Source organism: Mauremys mutica, chromosome 11 (assembly GCF_020497125.1).
Source record: "Mauremys mutica isolate MM-2020 ecotype Southern chromosome 11, ASM2049712v1, whole genome shotgun sequence".
Lineage (NCBI taxonomy): Eukaryota > Metazoa > Chordata > Testudines > Geoemydidae > Mauremys > Mauremys mutica.
The window spans coordinates 66098450-66116501 of NC_059082.1; the positions used below are offsets into that span (position 1 = coordinate 66098450).

General features: G+C 45.0%; 1 long non-coding RNA gene across 1 annotated transcript in view; it reads right to left on the reverse strand.

The window, feature by feature from the left end:
* Positions 1-1031: 1031 nt before the first annotated feature.
* Positions 1032-18052, reverse strand: part of LOC123343695 — an 81520-nt gene continuing 64499 nt past the window's right edge. The window contains exons 2-3 of the long non-coding RNA XR_006572322.1: positions 3319-3531; positions 1032-1113 (exon numbers count right to left, since the gene is read on the reverse strand). This is a non-coding gene — a long non-coding RNA (uncharacterized LOC123343695). The remainder of the gene's footprint in view (positions 1114-3318; positions 3532-18052) is intronic.

Sequence of the window (18052 nt, forward strand, 5' to 3'; positions counted from 1 at the left end):
TGTAGTTACAAATGTGCACTCACCAGAGGGGCCTTCTCTGCCTTCAGGGTCGGGGATCCCGCCTTGGGAGGGTATTGGCTCCAGGGTGATGAAAAGGTCCTGGCTGCCAGGGTGAACGGATTCACTGCTTGCCTGCTGCACATTCTCCTCATCAGCATCATCCACAAAATCCTTCTCTGTGTTGCATGAGATTTCCCCCCTTGCAGGTGTCCATGGACAGTGGTGGGGTAGTGGTAGGGTCCCCTCCAGAACACCATGCAGCTGATCATAGAAGCGGCACGTCTGGGGCTCTGACCTGGAGCGACCATTTGCCTCCTTTGTCTTGGTAGGCTTGCCTGAGCTCCTTGACTTTCACGTGGCACTGCTGTGTGTCCTTGTTGTAGCCTCTGTCCATCATGCCCTGTGTGATTTTTGGCATATATATTTGCATTTCTTCTTTTTGATCAGAGTTCTGCCTGCACAGATTCTTCTCCCCATACAGCAATCAGACCCAGTGTCTCCCGTTCAGTCCATGCTGGAGCTCGTTTGCAATTCTTGGGGGACTGCAAGGTCACCTGTGCTGCTGAGCTCGCCACGCTGACCAAACAGGAAATGAAATTCAAAAGTACCCAGGGCTTTTCCTGTGTACCTGGCTATTGCATCAGAGTTGAAAGTGCTGTCCAGAGCGGTCACATTGGAGTACTCTGGGCTAGCTCCTGGAGGCCAATGTCAATTTGCATCCGCACTACCCCAAATTCAACCCAGGAAGATTGATTTTAGTGCTACTCCCCTCGCCGGGGAGAAGTACAGAAACTGATTTTAAGAGTCCTTTAGGTCGACGGAATGGGGTTGCTTGTGTAGACGCAGTCATTATAAAATCGACCTAACGTGGCTAAATTCGACCTAACCCTGTAGTGTACACCAGGGCTTTGACTGGTCAATGGTGTTTCACACAACTCCTCTCAAGTTTATTTTTAAGTCTTCAGCATTTTAATTACGCGCCCTTGCCTTTGGGGTCCTAGAAATCCAATTTAAGCTGAGAACATTCAACTGGTGCTTGTATTAACTTAGTGTTGAAGATAAGTATAACCATGAAGTTTCTAGTATCAGAGGGGTAGCCGTGTTGGTCTGGATCTGTAAAAAGCAACAATGAGTCCTGTGGCACCTTAAAGACTAACAGATGTATTGGAGCATAAGCTTTCGAAAGTGTAGATATTGCCAAATCCAACAATCCCAGTCTAACATATAGCTCACTCAGAGCAGGATTAGGTTCCTCTGAGCTCCAAATCCTAGGCTCTTATTCAGCAACGTATTTAAGCATATCAGCAAAAATGCTTAAATTTGGGGAATGCTTAAAAGTACCTTGCTAAATTCACGGCCCTTCTCATCACCATTTAAACTTGCGCTCACACATGTAGAACTCCACATCTCTGCTCTGCAGGATCAAACTCCATGTCTACTTTTTTTCAAAAGCAGAAAGGAGTTTTCATGTAGTTCAGACTCACACACACGCGCGCGCACACACACACAGCCCTCCAAGTTATTCAGAGGTCTCAGGAGTAACCTAAGTCTACGGGGAGTGTCAACAACAAAGAAAGCTAGAGTACCAGGTTTGAGGTCTGGAGTGTACACTTCAAAGGCTCCCATAATCTTAGAGCTAGGTGAGCTATCTAGCGTTGGTGCAGACACTGCCATCTGGGGTGGAGGGAACCTACAGCTTAATGAAGACAAGCTGATTAACTTTCCCAGTGCTAGTTGTACCCACTTCAGACTGCACTTTGGGGGCTCGAGTGTAGTGAAAACCTTTTCCGACATTAAGCAGCTCTGGAATAGAGGTGGTGTTTTGAAGACCCCTAGACACTGAAGATATGTTGGTTAGCCAGCAGAGGCTATGCTCCATAATTAGGAGATCGGGAGCACAATCAACACAGTAGCACATGGTGCCATGCTCTGGCAAGTGCCTTTATCAGAAAGACACAATAAAGCCCTGGGGCCATAATCAAATCTCAGTTAAATGAGACTATAATCAGGATTGTGCAGTACACAGTACATATATAAATTGCCCCTTTTTTGGTCTAAGTGCTAGCCACTATTTGGGGCATTTCCAGGATGTTTCCACTGGGGGAAGAAATTGATGATAAGACTCCGGTATTTCCTTGTGTACCTTCTTTGTATATAAACAGGATTGCACCTACATCCTATTTCCCTTTTTACAGTAGAAACAGACAGGAGGCAGGCAGTTTCCACACTAAGAAATCCAAGCCTGCCCTTCCAGCAAGTACAGTGCCTCTACTCCCTCTTGGGTCACGCTCACAACTGCATCTCTTGCTTTCTGCCCTGCACACACATCTACAACCAATCAAATCGAAGTCCCTGCCTTTACAATCAACCCCAGGGAAAGCCCCAGGCCCACACGGTTTCGCTTCTGGAAAAGAGAAGACTGAGGGGGGACATGATAACAGTTTTCAAGTACATAAAAGGTTGTTACAAGGAGGAGGGAGAAAAAGTGTTCTTCTTAACTGCTGAGGATAGGACAAGAAGCAATGGGCTTAAATTGCAGAAACGGGAGGTTTAGGCTGGACATTAGGAAAAACTTCCTAACTGTCAGGGTGGTTAAGCACTGGAATAAGTTGCCTAGGGAGGTTGTGGAATCTCCATCATCGGAGATTTTTAATAGCAGGTTAGACAAACACCTGTCAGGGATGGTCTAGATAGTACTTAGTTCTTCCATGAGTGCAGGGGACTGGACTAGATGACATCTCAAGGCTCCTCCCAGTCCTATGATTCTAATCAGCATTGCTCTGAGGCTGACGGACATTGGTAGTGACTTTCTGCTCTCACTGCACAGATTAATTGCTCCTTCTGTTTATCCTGAATTAAAAGTGGCTAGCACATCAATCAGCATTAACACCTGCCAACATAATAATTTAAATTAAATAAATTATTCAATCACAAGAGTAAACATGTATGTGTACCCTGCTATGTGCTTCAAAAACACTATGGACTAGGTGGTGAATATTATTTTTTATTGCCTGGTGGTGAAGTAAAATTTTGTAATAACCTTGGATTTAAAGCGACATTAATGAAAGACACTGTGCTGCACATTTAAAAGGAAGATGTTGGTAAACTTGGTTAAATTTAATTTTAATGATCAAGGTCTCATGTTCCATATGATCTATTATAATATGCAGATAATAAATTATGTACCCTTGAAAAAATATATGAACAAGTCCCAATCAGGAGAATAACATTTTTTAAAAAAAATTCAGCCAATGTTATTAAGCACCTTATTTTTGAAATATAATTAACAGTTGATTCATAATGAGAACAGCTTCTTACCTTTTGAACATGCAGTCTGGTGGGCTGAGCGGAAAAGGATTGAGTTTTTCTTTTGAGACTCAGCATGGTAGTTTAAAGTGTACAAGATGAATTGTTGCAATTTACTTTGATCTGACATAACTTTGTTTCTAGGATGTCTCAGTGCACTATTTGATAGTTTTTTTCTAAAGAGGATTATATCTTTTCCCTTCGCACGTCAAGATTAATGGCTGGCTGTAAAAATAAATAAATAAATAAATAAAATTTAAAAATTCCATCGCAAAAAGTTTCCATACTGGCAAAGAGCATATGTATTTGTGGAAAGCACTATAAAACAGTTATAGATAGATAGATAGAACGAACAGAGTTTATTAAATTGTGCATTCTGTGGAGTTTACAGCATTCTTGTCAGTTTGCATTCACTGATCAGTCCAGTTATTTCTTTACATAAGACTAGTCGTCTCTACATAGCAATTCTGGAGTAGTTCAGTCTTGCCCATTATATTTCCAAAGGAATCTTCCAAATGGAAGGAAGGAAGGAAATAATTCTGTATCACAGCTAAGCAGATTAATATTTCTCTATAAATACAATCTCTTGTAATGCAGCACCATTCTACAGCTCATTCTTTGCTGCACTGCAACAGAATCATGGTGCACATGAATGGTACTGGCCTTCAGCTCTAAGTCACTTTTTTAAATCTAGCATTAGTAGTGACAGAACATAATACAAGGGTTGATTTCTAACCTATGTAAAGTGAATGGATTGTCTCAGACCAATTTCTAACAGAGAAGTATTCCTATCACATATCATCACCACTCCATTTGGCACCTTCATTGTCAGTTGCAGAGAGACCAGGAATGGAAAAGGAGACTAAATTAGCATAGCGTAACTGACTCCATTGCAGGGTGTGTCACTCCAGATGTTGTGATACACCAGTTCCCCAAATGTGGTAGCATGCTGGTTGTAGCACAACCTCAGAGAGACAACCATTGTAGGCACTCCAAACTGTAGGCTTTAAGCTCTTGGTGTGCTCCCAAGAACACTTGCACATTTCAAATAAGACAGAGGATTTCTTGATTACTGGAGGTTAACATGGAGCCCAGTAACAACCCAACTGGTTCACTACAGTATGTTCATTAGTCTTAATTCCTCCAAGGCCAGGTTGAAAAGGAAAGATTAGAGGAAGTTTACACTGCCAAGCTGACAACTTTCATCTTTGTTTTTAAACCAGATAAATTTTTGGTTCAGAGCTGGAGCCTGTAAAGTGCTGCACATTCTGGCTCTGACCTAGCAAAGCACTTAGCTTAATTTTCAGCACATAAGCAGTCCCACTGAAGTCAGAATCCTTAGGAAGAAGTTGCAATTCATCAATATGGTTTAGCTGAAAATATTACAAAATACTATTTTCACTCATTATTGTGCCCAAAACATAAGAGCCACAAAAGTGCCAATGTGACTTAAGAGTCTAAGGCCCATAGAAAGTCAATGGAATGTAGGTTACAACATGATTTAGGTGCTTTTGAAAGTTTTACCCACTTTCAAGTAGGTTGGGCCCTAAATTAATATTGTGTAAAATAAAAAGTTTTATAAAACCCAATATGTTTTCACAGATTAACTGAGAGACAGAGACACACACACACAATAGTCCTTTAAGGGTACACTTTTGATTTAAAATGTGATAGTTAAATAATAAAGGCCTAATCCAAAGCCCACGGAAGTCGGTGTAAAGTCTCCCATGCATTTCAATAGGCTTTGGATGAAGCTATAAGTGTTTGAATACTAATGACTTGTCTACACTTAAAACGCTGCAGCAGCGCACATGTACTGCTGTAGCTACACTGCTGTAGCACCTCAGTAAAGACACTACCTATGCTGACAGGAGGGCTTCTGCCATTGGCATAGTAATCCACCTCCCCAAGAGGCGGAAGCTAGGTCAACGGGAGAATTCTCCCATCAGCCTGCTGCTGTCTACACTGGGGGTTGGGTCATTTAACTGCATCATTCAAGGGTGTGGATTTTTCACACTCTGAGCAATGTAGTTCTACCAACCTAATTTCCTGATGTAGACCCAGCCTATGAGAGCAAGTCTCTAAGTACCTTAGTCTCATAGCTATTTCCTTTCTTCACTTCACACTGTGCCAGAGGTAGAAAAAACTAAGTAACATTTTAAAAGCAAGCTCATTGTGAAGTCTCAGGTAGTGAAGACATCGGATGTACAGCAGCAAGTCTCAAATGTGTTTTGCCCCTTACTATTTCTGTAATAATGAACCTAAAATGGTGTCAAGTGCATCCTGTGCTATCATTTGTTTCTCAGTAGGGGAAGTTAGAGGACCTCTTCTCTGACTCTGACATTGATTCCACACTCATTACTTTAATTCTCTCATTGAACTATCTTGTTCCCAGTGTTTCCACAAGAGGTACTTAAAAGCTGTCCCCAACCGTGCACACACTTCTTTATAGTGAGACAGAATGTGTTAAAAAGCTACAATGAGACTCCTGTGGGTTCTCATTTTGATAAGCCAGACAGAGTTGTGTCAACTTAAATTTGGACAAAATGGTTTTAAATTTGTATTTGTGGCAAGAACCTACTAATGGAATTGTTCATTTAGCTCTATATTTTCAAAATGTTTAATGGGGAAGGAGAAAAAGGGAAAGAGGAATTCAAAAAATGGGTGGTTTTTCTTGTTCAGTTGAACTCTCCTTGCTAACTGGCACCATAACTGCAAGTAATGAATCACTGACTGTTCAAATGCATGGCACCTATTGTTACAGTGATGGGCATGTGACTAATGCATTTTAATGCACTTAGAAGTCTTGGTAAAAAAACATTTATCAGACAGAGCATTTTAATAAAAAAATCATGTTAAGAGTTTGCATATTCTTACAGTTTTTGCAAAGCAGAACTGAAATTAAGATTTTAAAAGGCTTCAGAAACATGGTTCAAAAACATTTGATATGCTGGAATTGTTTGTCACTTTATGAGAAACATCAAAGGAGAAAAATTAAAATCTTAATAATCCTCCAAAATATCCTGATTTGATGACTTGACCCTGGTATCAAACTATTTTGGAATGGCTGCATTCAGCAATGCTAATGTGTCATTAGTATTTTGTCCCTGGATATCAGAATTTACTAATCATAGTGGAAAACTACCAAAGACATCGGGACATTTTAGTACATGGTATCTAGCAGCAACCAAAAAATCAATGGAAGTGGTGTTGCTGCTTTGCCCTACTTATAATTTATTATTCCATATTATTAGTCAGAGCTAGAGCAGGTCAAACATATTTGCTGAATAATTCATTCAATTCATTTCATAATATATTTTCAATAAATTATTCAATCATTTTTGTATTATTCATGCAGTTTTAGCATGACAAAATAGTTTTCAAGCATTTATTCAGTGAATTTTGAGATACCATTTAATTGCTTTTTCAAAAAAAATTAAGCAATTATTCACCCAGGCCTCATCAAAAACTCAAAATTGCTCTTTTTACAAAATAATATATGGTTACTGGCAACATGTCACCAGGTGGCGCTGCACAGTCCGTCTAGTTTTTTCTTGGCATGCGAGCAAATGTTTAGCTGTGGGAAGAAATCTTGTGGTGATGGTAGTTTTTGTTATGCAAGGTTCTGAGCAGAGGGAGCTGGGCAAGCAGCAAGAGAGTGTGCTCTCTACCTTGGTCTCTGATTGGAGTCGATTCTTGAAGTACCTGGGAACTGGGCATTTGGTGTCAGGCTGAAAGGAAGAACTGTCCTGCATGCTGTTTGACCATCTCAGTTCAGGACTTATGTATGTATGTAAATAAAATAAGTTCCACTTAGACATGGGTGGTGCGTAATGGAGGCTAGGGGAGGCTAAGCCTCCCCAAACCTCATGCCACTGGGTGGGGGGCTGTGGCGGATTTGGGGGCCCCTGAAATATCCCCCCACCACGGCCCCAGGGCTGGAGGAACTCTTGCTCCTTGCCGTGGCCCTGGAGCCTTTTCTAATCTCAGGAACACAGTGAGGGGGGGGAGCAAGTGGGGGCGGGGCCTCAGTGGAGACAAGGTGGCGTCAGGGCAGAACAGGGGTGGGGCCATGGGGGAAGGGGCAGAACAGGGACAGGGCCTTGTGTGGAATAGGGCGGGGCCACAGGGAAAGGGATGGAATGGGGTGGGGGCACAGGGGAAAGGGGCAGAACATGGGAGGGGCTCTGGCCTCAGAGCTCCAGCCAGGGCAGAGAGCTCTCAGCCCACCCACCCCCTCCCCCACCCCAGCTGGGGCCAAGCTCTCAACCCCCCCCTCCCAGCTGCGGCCACGGGAGAAAGGGGCTGAGAGCAAAAAGCAGTCATGCACTTTAGAATATACCTGTCCTCAGTGTCACTGACCTCTCCTCCAGAGGGAAGCCAGCCTGCAAGGCCTTGGACATCTCCCACCGCATAGTCTTTTAAAAGAAATCTTAAACAGCCTCCAGTTCCCGCCCTCCTCGCCACATATACAGAGGAATTCTGTTTGGTTAGTTAAGAGATCTCTTTTCCCTAAAGTGAAATTTTTGCACATATGCAAAGTCCCAAACTGAGCTCTCCAGAGGCTGAAATTTTGTCTGTCCACATGGTAGGAACAGCACAGGCAGCAGAAGTGCAGGCTTCCCTTTATCCCAACTGGATCACCAAGGAGTGAGAAGTTACTTCAACCTCTGTGGCCTCTCTCTAAGGCTGCCAACAAAGGTGCAAATTGTGATAGCAACTCATTACACACAGCCATAGAGGGCAGTGATTTCAATCATCTTTGGTAGTTAAGTAGTAGTAGTACCCTGCTCACTAGCAAGCTGTAGATTGCATGGCAAGTTACACATGCTGAGTCAGGATAGGGAGGCTGATTCTCCTTTTACCTACAGCAGGGGAAAATAAGGAGAAATTGCACTGAAACCAACAGAATTACAACAGTGTAAATGAGAGGAGAATCGGGTGCAGTGAATAATGGTGTTGAGGTAAAATCCCCACCTTGCAGCGCCAGCAACAAAGGGGATTTTGGCTGCTATTAGTGTTTGTATACATTAATTTATTGCTCCAGAAAGGTACCACATTGACAACTCTTAACTCTAATTATCTGCTATCCAGAAGACTGGCACAGCTAAGCTGCAGCACTGTTGTATTAAATCAAAAACCTCTTCTATAAATATGAATTAATAATCAAAGATTCCAACTCCAAGTTGGAGGTACTGCCGCTGGGGCCAAGATGACTGGTCTCTCTATTCAGTTCTTTGTATCTATTCTGAAACCACCACCACCTAGGTTGCAAAGGCTAAAAAGCAACAATAGTAAGAGGCCAATGTGTCTCCATCAGGAGCTCTTTAATGACCTGAAAATTTTTTTTAAAAAGGAAACTTACAAAAAGCGGAACATGGACAAATTGCTAAGGAGGAGTACAAAAAAGCTCAAGCATGTAGGGACAAAATCAGAAAGGCTAAGGCACAGAATGAATTACACCTAGCAGGAGACACAAACAGAAATGAAAAGAGGTTCTAGAAATACATTAGGAGCAAGAGAAAGATGGGAAAAAGAGATAACTGTTGACACCAAGAAAGCTGAGGTGTCTAACCCCTATTTTGCTTCAGTCTTCACTAAAAGATTAACAGTGACCAGATACTCAACACAATTAATATTAACAAGGGTGGAGAAATGCAAATCAGAATAAGGAAAGAACAGGTTAAAGAATATTTACGTAAGTTAGATGTGGCAGGACCTGATGAAGTACCCCTAGGGTACTTAGGGAACAAACTGAAGCAATCTCAGAACTCTTAGCAATTATCTTCAAGAATTCATGGCGGACGGGTGAGAGCCAAAAGAATAGGAAAGGGGCAAACACAGTAACTATCTTTAAAAAGGGGAACAAAAAGGAGAATTATAGACCAGTCAGCCTAACTGCAATACCTGGAAAGATTCTGGCACAAATTATTAATCAATCAGTTTACAAGCACCTAGAGGATAATAGGGTCATAAGGAAGAGCCAGATGGATTTGACAAGAGAAATTAGGCTAGTTTGGCATGATTTGTTTTCTTTGACAGGGTTACTGGCCTAGTGGATGGGGGAAAGCAATAGACATGGTATATTTTGATTTTAGTACAGTAATTTTGATTTTAGTTTAGCAAAGCATTTGACACAGTACCATATAACATTTTCATGAGCAAACTAGGAAAATGTAGTCTAGAGGAAATTACTATAAGGTGGGTGAAAACCTGGTTGAAAGACTGTACTCAAAAAGTAGTTATCAATGGTTCACTGTGAAACTGGACACATCTGGGGTCCCACAGGGGTTTGTCCTGGGCTTGGTACTAGTTAATAATTTCATTAATGACTTGGATAATAGAATGGACAATATATTTATAAAATTTGCATGACACCAATTATTTGAACAACAGGATTAGAATTCAAAATGACCTTGACAAATAAGATTGGTCTGAAATTAACAAGATACACTTCAGGAAGAACAAGTGTAAAGTTCTACACTTCTGAAGGAAAAAAGTCAAATACACAAGTACAGAACGGGGAATAACTGGCTAGGCAGTAGTACTGCAGACAAGGATCTGGGGGGGTTTAATGGATCAGAAATTGAAGGCAAGCCTACAATGTGAGATAGATGCAAAAAAGGCAAATATCATTCTGGGGTGTATTAACAAGAGAGTCCTATGTACGACTCAGGAAGTCATTGCTCCTCTCTACATGGCACTGGGGAGGTCTCAGCGAGAATACTGTATCCAGTTTTGGGTGCCACACTTTAAGAAAGATATGGACAAATTGGAGAGAGTCCAGAGGAGAGCAACCAAAATTATCAAAGGTTTGGAAAGGTTTAAAAAAAAAACCTGGGCATGTTTAATCTTGAGAAAAGAAGACTTAAGGCTGTTGTAAAGAGGACAGTTATAAATTATTCTTCATGTCCACTGAAGGTAGGACAAAAAGGAAAGGGCTTAATCTAGAGCAGTGCTTCCCAAACTTTAACAACCTATGAACCCCTTTCACTAAAATCATAGAATCATAGAATCATAGATCAGAAGGGACCAATATGATCATCTAGTCTGACCTCTTGCAAGATGCAGGCCACATTAGCCGATCCCCCCACTCCTTTAGCAAGCGACCCCTGCCCCATGCTTCGGAGGAAGGCGAAAAACCTCCAGGGCCACAGCCAATCTACCCTGGAGGAAAATTCCTTCCCGACCCCAAATATGGCGGTCAGCTGAACCCCGAGCATGCGGGCAAGACTCTCCAGCCATACCCTCTGGAAAAAGGTTAAGAATATCATATCATTGACTCATTGTACTATTTACCAGTGTGGCACTTAATTAACCTGTTGACTAAGCCTGGTATCCTATCATACCATCTCCTCCATAAACTTATCTAGCTTAGTCTTGAAGTCATGGAGGTCCTTCGCCCCCACTGTTTCCCTCGGTAGGCTGTTCCAGTATTGCACTCCCCTGATAGTTAGAAACCTTCGCCTAATTTCTAGTCTAAATTTCCTAACTGACAATTTATATCCGTTTGTCCTCGTGTCCACATTAGCACTGAGCTGAAATAATTCCTCCCCTTGTATTTATCCCTCTGATATATTTAAAGAGTGCAATCATATCTCCTCTTATCCTTCTTTTGGTTAGGGAAAACAAACCGAGCTCCTCAAGTCTCCTTTCATACGACAGGCCTTCCATTCCTCGGACCATTCTAGTGGCCCTTCTTTGTACCTGTTCCAGTTTGAATTCATCCTTCTTAAACATGGGAGACCAAAACTGCACACAATACTCCAGATGAGGTCTCACCAACGCCTTATATAACGGGACTAGCACCTCCTTATCCCTACTAGAAATACCCCGCCTAATGCATCCCAAGACCGCATTTGCTTTCTTAACGGCCACATCACATTGCCTGCTCATAGTCATCCTACGATCAACCAGGACTCCTAGGTCCTTCTCCTCCTCCGTTACTTGCAACTGGTGCGTCCCTAGCTTATAACTAAAATTCTTGTTAGTCATCCCTAAATGCATAACCTTACACTTCTCACTATTGAATTTCATCCTGTTACTAATACTCCAGTTTACAAGGTCATCCAAATCTCCCTGGAGGATATCCCGATCCTTTTCCGAATTGGCAATACCTCCCAACTTAGTGTCATCCGCAAACTTTATCAGCCCACTCCTACTCTTGGTTCCCAGGTCAGCAATAAATAGATTGAATAAAATAGGACCCAAAACCGAACCTTGAGGAACTCCACTAGTAACCCCCCTCCAACCCGACAGTTCCCCCTTCAATACTACCCTCTGCAGTCTCCCCTTTAACCAGCTCCTTATCCACCTCTGGATTTTCATTTCAATCCCCATCTTTTCCAATTTAACCAGTAATTCCTCATGCGGTACCGTATCAAACGCCTTACTGAAATCCAGATATATTAGATCCACCGCATTTCCCTTGTCTAAAAAATCTGTTACTTTCTCAAAGAAGGAGATCAGGTTGGTTTGGCACGATCTACCTTTCGTAAATCCATGCTGTAAACTATCCCAGTTGCCATCGGCCTCCTGCTCCGTAACCACTCTCTCTTTTAAAATTTTTTCCATGACTTTGCATACTATAGATGTTAAACTAACAGGCCTGTAGTTACCCGGGTCACTTTTTTTCCCCCTTCTTGAATATAGGAACTACATTAGCTAATCTCCAGTCCAACGGTACAATCCCCGAATTTAGAGATTTATTAAAAATCATCGCTAACGGGCTAGCAATATCACTCGCTAATTCCCTTAATATTCTAGGATGAAGATTATCCGGGCCCCCCGATTTACTTCCGTTAAGCTGTTCAAGTTTGGCTTCCACCTCTGATACCGTAATGTCTACCCCCATATCCTCATTCCCATCGGTCCCTCTATCACTATTCCTTAGCCCTTCATCAGCCTCATTGAAGACCGAGGCAAAATATTCGTTCAGATATTGTGCCATTCCAAGATTATCCCTAATCTCCACTCCGTTCAAAGTTTTAAGCGGTCCCACTTCTTCTTTCTTGGTTTTCTTCCTATTTATATGGCTAAAAAACCTTTTGCTATTGGTTTTAATCCCCTTCGCTAGGTCCATCTCCACCCGTCGCTTTGCCTTTCTCACTGCTTCCCTACACCCTCTGACCTCAATAAGGTAGGTTTCTTTGCTGATCCCTCCCATTTTCCACTCCTGGTACGCTTTCTGTTTTTTCTTAATGACCCCTCCGAGACGCTTGCTCATCCAGCTCGGTCTAAAACTGCTACCTACGAGCCGTTTTCCCTTTCTCGGGATACATGCCTCTGACATCTCCTGCAACTTCAACCTGAAGTAACCCCAGGCGTCATCCGCCTTTAGATCCCTAAATATGTTAGTCCAGTCCACTTCCCTAACTTGTCGCCTTAGTTTAGTAAAGTTAGCCCTTTTGAAATCGTAAACCCTAGTCTCAGATGCAATATTGATTATCCTCTCATTTATTTTGAAACGAATTAGCTCATGATCACTCGAGCCAAGGTTGTCCCCTACAACTATTTCCTCAACAAGGTCCTCGTTACTCACCAAAACCAGATCTAAAATGGCATCCCCCCTCGTCGGTTCAGCAACCACTTGATGAAGGAATTCATCAGCTATCACGTCTAGGAAAAGCTGAGCCCTATTATTGTTACTAGCATTTGTCTCCCAATCTATATCCGGGAAGTTAAAATCCCCCATGATCAAGCAGTTCCTATTAGTGTTTACCTCCTTAAAAACATTAAAGAGCTCTCTATCCGTCTCCAGGCTAGATCCCGGCGGTCTATAGCACACCCCAATCACTATCCCGGGTGAGGCTCTAGTAGTTTTCTTCCCCAATGTGACCATTGCCCAGACAGACTCCGTATTATCCATTGCATTGCTAGTTATTTCATTACATTTCACCTCATTATTGATATACAATGCTACTCCCCCACCTTTACCTTTGCATCGGTCTTTCCTAAACAGCACATACCCTTGCATACCTGTACTCCAGTCATGGCTACCGTTCCACCATGTTCGGTTATTCCTACGATATCCGGTTTCAATTCTCGGACCAAGAGCTCCAGTTCTTCCATTTTATTACCTAAGCTTCTCGCATTGGTGAACAAACATCCTAACTTTTGCTGTTGGGCTCCTCTCACTCTTTTCACCCCGCTCGGTAGGGACACAGTACTACCAGCATGACCTGTAGATCTAGTATCCGTCCCCCCCCTTCCGTACACCTGCCTGCCCCCCTCTGGCTATATCTGTTGTTATCTTGTTGTTCTCACTCCCAATGTATGAATTTGGCGTGGAGAGCACCAGGACCTCTCCCAACCATCTCCCCTCCGTGTCTAGTTTAAAGCTCTTTTAATCAGATGAGCCAGCCTCCCTCCTAGAAGTCTACTTCCTTCCCTACTTAGGTGGAGCCCATCCCGTGAGAACAGTTGTCTGTCCCCAAAAGCCTCCCAGTGCCCATACATCCCAAAGCCCTCCTTGTAACACCACTCCCTCAGCCAACTGTTAATCGTCACGATTCTCTCACCCCTTTGGCGCCCTTCCCTAGGGACAGGTAGGATCCCACTGAAGATCACCTGAGCCTCAATTTCCTTGAGCGTCTTACCCAACCTGGCATAGTCTCCCTTGATCCTGTCTAGCGAGAATCTAGCAGTGTCATTCGTTCCCACATGAAGGATGACCAAAGGGTTCTTACCTGCTCCTCTTAGGATTCTTTTCAACCTCAGGTCCACATCCCGTATTTTAGCGCCCGGTAGACAGCACACCCTTCTGTTCTCCGGATGGGCCCTGGTCACAGGCCTATCCAACCTTCTCAGTATGGAATCCCCAATCACGTAGACCTGCCTTTGCCTGGGGATAGTGCGGTCCTCTAACCTATCCCCCGTCCCCCCTCGTCGCACGCTCCTTCCATTCCTATCATCCCTTGTGGTTCCCCTTAAGCCATCCTGTAACCTCCCTGGGCCCAAACTTGGTGCTGTTTCCATAGACTCCTCCCCTCTTTCTATGGGACTGGCCGCTCGTCTCTTTTCCCTTGGCCTCCCACCGTCAGCTACCACCTGCTGTACCCCTTCCTCATTCTCCAAACCTTCAAACCTGTTCCTTAGCTCTATTTCCCCCTCACTGGCTCTCCTTTTCCTCGGCCTGCTTCTCACTGTCACATGCTTCCACCGCCCATCTTCCACGTCTGGCGGTCCCGCCTTGTTGGCCTTAGCCCCTGCTCCCCCCTGTGCCCCTAGGCGTTCCCCTTCAGTTACTGCTTGCCATTGCTCCATCAGCTGCTCGAACCCCCTTCTATTCTCTATCAGGGTTTCTACCTGCAGCTCTAGGCCCTGGATCTTTTCCTCCAGCAGCTCTATTAGGCGACACTTCATGCATACATAGTACTGCTCTGGGTCCCCCGCTAGAACCAGGTACATACCGCGGCTGCTGCATGCTCTCATCCTCGGTGTGTCCTCCACGGCTTGGCTCATGGCTGCTGCTGTCCCGGCCTCGCTCGGTGCTTGTACCTAGGGACACACAGGGGACACGGCGCCGCCCCCTTCCACCTCCCCCTGTAAACTCCCACTCAAGCTCCCCTGTTAGCAGCTCTGTTTGCTGCCTCCTGTGCCGCTGCTCGCAGCTGTGCCGCTGCCTGGCTGGGCGGCCGCTTTTATAGGCCCCTCCTAGCCTGGCTCCACCCCCTAATCAGGGCTCAGCCAATCCAGGCTCGGCTGCCCCTTCAGCAGTCTGCCCCTCCGGGCCTCTACAGAGAGAGACAAACACTACACAAACAGACGCAAAGACACTCACCTGCTCCTCCAATGGGAACTCCCACTCAAACTCCCCTGTTAGCAGCTCTGTTTGCTGCCTCCTGTGCCGCTGCTCGCAGCTGTGCCGCTGCCTGGCTGGGCGGCCGCTTTTATAGGCCCCTCCTAGCCTGGCTCCACCCCCTAATCAGGGCTCAGCCAATCCAGGCTCGGCTGCCCCTTCAGCAGTCTGCCCCTCCGGGCCTCTACAGAGAGAGACAAACACTACACAAACAGACGCAAAGACACTCACCTGCTCCTCCAATGGGAACTCCCACTCAAACTCCCCTGTTAGCAGCTCTGTTTGCTGCCTCCTGTGCCGCTGCTCGCAGCTGTGCCGCTGCCTGGCTGGGCGGCCGCTTTTATAGGCCCCTCCTAGCCTGGCTAGGGCAACAAAATGGCAAATGAAATTTAATGTGGATAAATGTAAAGTAATGCACATTGGAAAAAATAACCCCAACTATACATACAACATGATGGGGGCTAATTTAGCTACAACGAGTCAGGAAAAAGATCTTGGAGTTATCGTGGATAGTTCTCTGAAGATGTCCACGCAGTGTGCAGAGGCGGTCAAAAAAGCAAACAGGATGTTAGGAATCATTAAAAAGGGGATAGAGAATAAGACTGAGAATATATTATTGCCCTTATATAAATCCATGGTACGCCCACATCTCGAATACTGTGTACAGATGTGGTCTCCTCACCTCAAAAAAGATATTCTAGCACTAGAAAAGGTTCAGAAAAGAGCAACTAAAATGATTAGGGGTTTAGAGAGGGTCCCATATGAGGAAAGATTAAAGAGGCTAGGACTCTTCAGTTTGGAAAAGAGAAGACTAAGGGGGGACATGATAGAGGTATATAAAATCATGAGTGATGTTGAGAAAGTGGATAAGGAAAAGTTATTTACTTATTCCCATAATACAAGAACTAGGGGTCACCAAATGAAATTAATAGGCAGCAGGTTTAAAACAAATAAAAGGAAGTTCTTCTTCACGCAGCGCACAGTCAACTTGTGGAACTCCTTACCTGAGGAGGTTGTGAAGGCTAGGACTATAACAATGTTTAAAAGGGGACTGGATAAATTCATGGTGGCTAAGTCCATAAATGGCTATTAGCCAGGATGGGTAAGAATGGTGTCCCTAGCCTCTGTTCGTCAGAGGATGGAGATGGATGGCAGGAGAGAGATCACTTGATCGTTGCCTTTTAGGTTCACTCCCTCAGGGGCACCTGGCATTGGCCACTGTCGGTAGACAGATACTGGGCTAGATGGACCTTTGGTCTGACCCGGTACGGCCTTTCTTATGTTCTTATGTTATGGCTCCACCCCCTAATCAGGGCTCAGCCAATCCAGGCTCGTCTGCCCCTTCAGCAGTCTGCCCCTCCGGGCCTCTACAGAGAGAGACAAACACCACACAAACAGACGCAAAGACACTCACCTGCTCCTCCAATGGGAACTCCCACTCAAACTCCCCTGTTAGCAGCTCTGTTTGCTGCCTCCTGTGCCGCTGCTCGCAGCTGTGCCGCTGCCTGGCTGGGCGGCCGCTTTTATAGGCCCCTCCTAGCCTGGCTCCACCCCCTAATCAGGGCTCAGCCAATCCAGGCTCGGCTGCCCCTTCAGCAGTCTGCCCCTCCGGGCCTCTACAGAGAGAGACAAACACTACACAAACAGACGCAAAGACACTCACCTGCTCCTCCAATGGGAACTCCCACTCAAACTCCCCTGTTAGCAGCTCTGTTTGCTGCCTCCTGTGCCGCTGCTCGCAGCTGTGCCGCTGCCTGGCTGGGCGGCCGCTTTTATAGGCCCCTCCTAGCCTGGCTCCACCCCCTAATCAGGGCTCAGCCAATCCAGGCTCGGCTGCCCCTTCAGCAGTCTGCCCCTCCGGGCCTCTACAGAGAGAGACAAACACTACACAAACAGACGCAAAGACACTCACCTGCTCCTCCAATGGGAACTCCCACTCAAACTCCCCTGTTAGCAGCTCTGTTTGCTGCCTCCTGTGCCGCTGCCTGGCTGGGCGGCCGCTTTTATAGGTCCCTCCTAGCTTGGCTCCACCCCCTAATCAGGGCTCAGCCAATCCAGGCTCGGCTGCCCCTTCAGCAGTCTGCCCCTCCGGGCCTCTACAGAGAGAGACAAACACTACACAAACAGACGCAAAGACACTCACCTGCTCCTCCAATGGGAACTCCCACTCAAACTCCCCTGTTAGCAGCTCTGTTTGCTGCCTCCTGTGTTGGAAAGTTTTTTCCTAATAAGGATAGTTAAGTACTGTAATAAGTTACCAAGGGAAACTGTGGAATCCCTCCCATTGGCGGTTTTAAAGAACAAGTTAGAGAAACACCTGTAAGGGATGATCTAGGTATACTTGGTCCTGTTCTAAGGGCAGGTCCATACTCACCGCGCGGGTCGACGCAGTGAGTTCGACTTCTCCGAGTTCGAACTATCGCGTCTAATCAAGACGCGATAGTTTGAACTCCCCACGCGCTCCGGTCGACTCCGGAACTCCACCACCGCGAACGGTGGTGGCAGAGTCGACCTTGGAGCCGCGGAGTTCGACCCCTCCGCGTCTGGACAGGTAAGTAAGTCGAACTAGGGTACTTTGAGTTCAGCTACGCTATTCGCATAGCTGAACTTGCGTACCCTAGTTCGACCTCCGCCCTTAGTGTAGACCAGGCCTAAGGGGCAGGGAAGCGGGTGAGGACTAGATGACCTCAAGAGGTCCTTTCTAGACCTACATTTCTATGACAGATTTATATTTGATTATGAAAGGTCTTTGTTTGTTGGACAAACATGGAGGTTTCTAATGGTCTGTCAATGATCTCGTTACCATACGTAGCACACTCAGTGAATGCATGATTAGAACTCATGCCTCCCATCTTTACATACAAATTACACTTCATATTGAGATAAAGGTTATCCAGGCAGATGCACTTCAGAAAGATGATTGCACTCCTTGTCTGCTTTGGCCTT